We start from the raw sequence: 5,673 nt of genomic DNA on the forward strand, positions 1-5,673 counted from the left end.
TTCGATGTTTCGTCGACGAACACCGCCGGATGGATCGAATCGACGCGTATAGTGCAACACCGAACGGATGCGGAACTGCAGATGGCATGTATTATAATTTGTCGCACACGAATATCTCATTCATATGCAGAAGAAGTAAGTGCTTTAAGTGGACACTTTGCCAGCGCGGAGAGATATTTAATACTTTCGCAATTGGAGGAGGATACGAACAAGCCTTTAACGTTGTCGGAAAATTCTTGCGAGAATTCGGTTAATCTCGAGAATAAATCATCATATTTCTCGTACGTACGCATGGTTTCCTCCAATTAGCGTGCGATATTTGACCGAAGCGGTAAAGTTAATTAATCGTAAACTAGTTTGCAATCGGAAACTTCGACGCTACAACAATGAAAATATTTTATTTTTTTTTACAACTGTAAATAACCGGGTTTTCCTGATAATATTTTCTGCTTTTTATTATTATTTTATCTTTAGATAAACGCTACCGTTTATTTTTTGCCATCGTTTTTATTTCAAAGCATTTGTTAGCCTAAAAGAGTTTTTTTTTTTTCTATTATAACGGCAAAATGTGCGTAACTGTTTTCGGATTAAAATATTTTCGAAAATATTGTTAAACCATGCGCTTTCATTCACCGGCCTTTTCAATTAATACATTGTTTATGCAATTCGATATGCAAACTCACTTTTTTTCCCGTTCGTTGCGAAGCGACCGCAACAATACCGTGAGTTTGCCCAACGTGATAAACTTCCAAATTTACACAGGCGCGGTAGAATCTAGGGAAAGAGATAACGTTTGCTGGTATCTGACGCCGTAATATATACAATAAAATGTATTCCCACAAACTGTCACGCGTTTGACAAACGCGGAAGCCTCCGTAATATATTCAATATCTATATATATACAAATATGAACGTGAGGATTATCGTCAAATGTCGGTTTGAATTAACGCGAAGTTACGGCTGTATAATTTATTCGCGAAACCGTGGCCACGTTTGAGTCGGATTATTTCTTTCTCGAATTAAGAAAATTAGGTTTTTTTTCTATGACGTCAATATGTGTAAATATAATAAGAAACTTGGATCGATAATTAAAAAAAAAAAAAAAAAAAAAAAAAAGAAAAGATAAAATGAAAAAACGACCGTATAAACCACTGTCGACAAGAACTATAATCAACTGAACGCGTCATCCTCGTTATCTGTACAATACGTTGCAGGGAAATGCATATATATGTGTGTGTGTATATGTGTGTATGCGTGTGTGTACGAGGCAATTACGATATTTCTAGCACGAATGACTCAACATCTGCGTTGTATGTCGATCTCATCGGTACCAGTCTTGACCAGGAGACGCTTATTATTTGTCACTGATTCATTCACGCGAGAGCTTCCTCCCCCCCCGTTCCTCCCACTCCCCCTCACCCTCTCACGTGCATGGAAAAGCTAATACGGTTTTAAGAAGACAAATATGACGGGAAGATAAAATTATGAGGTTAACACCGTTCAAATATGACTTTAATATGACTTTAAATACACACGTCTCATCGAGAAAATACACTTTGTCGGGAATTTTTTTTATTAAGATAATATATCTTAATCGATTTCGCAATAATTAATTGTATTCTCTACTTTATTACCTCGATTCGGTTATTGTGTCCTGAAGCATACACCTACACTTTTCGCGCAATCTTATATTTCTTAATGACGAACCATTGTCGTATTACTTTCCGTACTTTGCACGAGAACTTTTGTATACTATGCTAGTTGCCCTTAATCGACTTGGTCTCAGCTTTTCAAAGGAGAATTACTAAAGTTTAATCGCAAACTGCTTGCTTAACGAGCTAATGCGTTTGTCAAATTGCAGACTATAACAGATTGCGACGGAAAAATTCCCATTATTATTATCTTTTCACAACTCGTCTCGTTTTGCGTAAATGTACCGGCGAGAATTTGCTCGCAGTTCTTCATAAGTCGTACGTGCAAAAAGCACAGAAATGAAAATATATTAGTGGTCACGTCGGTGTGTATTATCGATAGTTTATGATACTGTGAAAAAATTTTGTCACTTTATTGTAATACGAGTTCTTACAAATTTTAATTTTTACAACGCTCTTATCTTTTAAAACCAAGGTACGACATTACTTCGCGGCAAGGCAAACATAATTACATTTATCGCAGTAAATTACATACCGTTGGGTCATCGGTAAATGCGTCCAGCTATTTTAACGATAACAATTTATACAAAACCAGCATCGGCAACGATAAGTCTAACTAGTTCTCATTTACATTTCAAAATTAAAAGGTGCAGCCTCGAAGTAAAAACACGTCGATATATACGTGGCAAAGCGATCGGGATATTCATACGGATATTCGCGGGTAACACGCACAAACATTTTTTCCAACCATCTCTAGAGACTCTTGTCGCATCTGTAAGGAAAAACATTATACCATGAATAATGAATGAAAAATGTTCGTATTCAGCATACAAAGATATAGATTATGAACTAAATTAAAGTAAAGAGGGGAGGAAAAAAAAAGAAATAAATAAATAAAAAATATCATAAAACTTTATCTGATGAAATAGCCGTAATATATATCTCGTCTTCATGAAAATTGCCGAAGGCTGCATATTAATGAGAACAGAGGAGGACCGAATAAACCGCAATAACAATATCTCTGTACCGCATTAACCATATATCTGTTGTTAAATTGAATTAAAGTAATTAAAGTGACACGTTAAATTGAAGAAAATACATGCAGTCGCGCAACAATAAGTTAACTTAAACGCGAAATATAAATGTTCCTGCGTGGTACTCTTTTACATAATCGTGGTAGCTTGTTGCGTCAGGTTTGTCAATCCGGCGCGCAGCGTCTCTTTAGAATTCGCGTGTTTTAAAACGCCGGCAAACGTCGCCGGGCGCGACGCGGAGAGCTCTATGGACTTTCGGGTGCCCGCGTTGTCCGCTCGATATGGGAAACTGAATGCGGAATTTAAATTATGCACGCTGCATCTTCCGACGCGCCGTTAAATGCATTTAGCCGATTGCTCGCGCGCCTCACGGTGGCAAGAGTCCGACGACGACGAGTGCGGTCGCCTTCGGCTTGCCCGTGGCCATTATACCGGCTCTTCCGCATCATAAATTATAGCGGCTGGGTACGCTCGGGCCGGAAGGATCGCAGGAAGCGGGCACGAAGCCGAAAACAACAGCGTGATCCACATTGCAATCGACCCGTGAAATGCATTTTCGCGAAATTACCAGCGGCCTGTGAATGAACACGGCGCGATGCGGCGCGCGCGACGCGACCGATCCGAAAATTCGTTCAAAATCCCGGCTACATCGGACATACGCAATTACTTTTAATCAAACTGTCTGTTGTTTGCAGCCCGCCGTGTGTCAGTGCGGTCACTGAACGCACGACTTAACGGCATTCGACCCGGGTTCGGTATCTCTTTCTCTTTTTCTCTCACTCTTTCTCTCTCCTTCTCTCTTTAGCGTATATATATCTTTTTCTCTCTTGTTATTAACCCATCGCACATTTGTCCGTTTGTGACTAATCGCATCAGCGAATAATAAGCTGACGCATTTGATGCTATCGGCAGCGAGTCATTTTATTCCAATGACGCGGTGCAAAAAGCTGTGATTAGCAAATTGTTTCTTACAACGGGTAGATGAGACGTATTATGAAATGAAAGATCGCTTTAGGAATTGTTTCCCAAGAAATCTGAATGAATGGAAAACAGAGCAATTGTATCAGATTGCGCGACGGATCAAAGATCTATCATTTGACCTTAATTCATATTTAGATAATTGTATAATTAATTGACGAGTTTAAGATTCAATTACATAAGTATACCTTTTAAAAAAAAAGAAAAAAAAAAAATTAACATACGGCAGATTGAAATTTCTAATTAACGCAACTACGTTTCTCAATCAATTAATTTAATTAAAACTCTAATATTAATTTAATATATCTAAAGTACCAATTTTGATAAATCAATTTGAGACGTTTAATTTAGTTTAACTTTAGCTCCGCTAACTTAGCGTTAAGCGATATCTTTCAGGTAGCAGCTATCACAACGATACGTTATACATATACAGTAGCCGGAAATACCCAGAGCAATAATAGGTGCAAGGTTAAATTCATACGCGGTAGAGAGTCGACCAAACGGACGTCGCATAATGTCACATTTGTCTGTTACAATGAATCGCCCCGTATCTATTTTTGCTACGATTTTGCGCAGATCGAGCACGACCGACTCGCGTGCATTGAAAAATCTATGAAAGTAACGAAGCGAAGAGTGCGTGTTCGTAGCTTATTCCTTATTCAAAACGACAAAAAGGGGGGGAAAAAAAATGAATTATACGATTTCAACTATTCTCAGAAAGCGGCGAGGTTACATAAATATACAATCCCGACAGTGCTGATCGCGAGATCCGATCGCGCGTAATAAGAGGGGTGCTTTACCGCACAATTATTACTTTTATCAACGCGCGTCGGCGAAAATTTATACCCTTTGTAAATATCGAAACGCCGCACTGCGAGAGACATAATTTCTGTTCTTAATATATTTCGCTTTCGCCATTAACTTTATATTAATCGCAAGTCCTCCTCTTTTCATCTTTATGCCTCGGGACAACGTCGAAAGATCATAAGCAACAACTTCTTTTTATGAAAAGCTTCCGTGCTGCCTCTCGTCTAGTGACACCGGAATTTCACGCGGTAACAATTTATTTGAGGTAATCTGTTACGTCTTCGTGGTTGTGTAAAAGTAGCTCGTGTCTCAGGGTTAAGCATCTCGTCAGGCAAGTCTCGTCTGGTTCCGAAGTTTCTCGGCGGTTCATGTAACAGACTTCTTACGCGAGTGCGCGCAGGCATAGCGAGCAGCGGTACACCGATGCGTGCGTAAAGCGGGCCGCGTGTACACACGAGCCTGCTGTGAGACGCACGATAATTATCGTGTTCCGCTGCGCCAGTTCGCCTGCTACCGCTGCACCGTGCGGTTTCTGCAATAATAATAATAATAATAATAATAATCCGAGTGCAACATACACGTAAGAGTGTACGCGCGCGTGTATTATGCGTTTCTACAGCCACATGCGTATACGATAAGCATTATCTCCGCACAAGCCAACGGCCTCACCTCTGACCCGTTTTTTATCAAGATTATAAAACTGCTCAGGATCCCGAACCGAAAATCGTCCGAACGTTCGCACCGCGCTTACAGCGCAGTAGCGTTTATCATTTTTCTTCTCGAAAGACTTTATGAGTAATGATTTTTCAAACTAATTGTAAGTCGACAACAAGCGCGATAACGTTCGCGGTGCTTACTAGGAACAAGAGGTATTACTTACGGCACGTATTGTATTATACCGTCCGCCTAACACTCACACAATTTATTAATACACGCGCAATTGCACGTCCGGCCGCAGGGCAGATCTGTGAAAATCAAAGGCGCGATTGTCGTCGCACGTCGCGCGCTATACTTGCTCCGACGTCGATGTAATATTACAAAAATTATCTGCCGATACCAGGAAGCCCCCGGGTGGTAACAGTGACTCGAAATCACCCGCCGCGCACGTTGCCCGAGACCATGTGACCGCGTCGATCAGCGCTGATTGGTGCGGCCGCGATCGGGGGACCGCATATAGTTAAGGCGCGCAGCAAAAGCCGCGG

General features: G+C 40.6%; 1 long non-coding RNA gene across 1 annotated transcript; it reads right to left on the reverse strand.

Annotated features, from left to right (window-relative positions):
* Positions 1 to 2,041: 2,041 nt before the first annotated feature.
* Positions 2,042 to 5,477, reverse strand: LOC139105796 (uncharacterized). The gene is made up of 2 exons (XR_011546245.1): positions 5,141 to 5,477; positions 2,042 to 5,003 (listed from the first exon to the last, which is right to left on the reverse strand). It is a non-coding gene; the product is annotated as an uncharacterized lncRNA (long non-coding RNA).
* Positions 5,478 to 5,673: the final 196 nt, after the last annotated feature.

The sequence above is a fragment of the Cardiocondyla obscurior genome, linkage group LG09 (assembly GCF_019399895.1).
Source record: "Cardiocondyla obscurior isolate alpha-2009 linkage group LG09, Cobs3.1, whole genome shotgun sequence".
NCBI classification, from domain to species: domain Eukaryota; kingdom Metazoa; phylum Arthropoda; class Insecta; order Hymenoptera; family Formicidae; genus Cardiocondyla; species Cardiocondyla obscurior.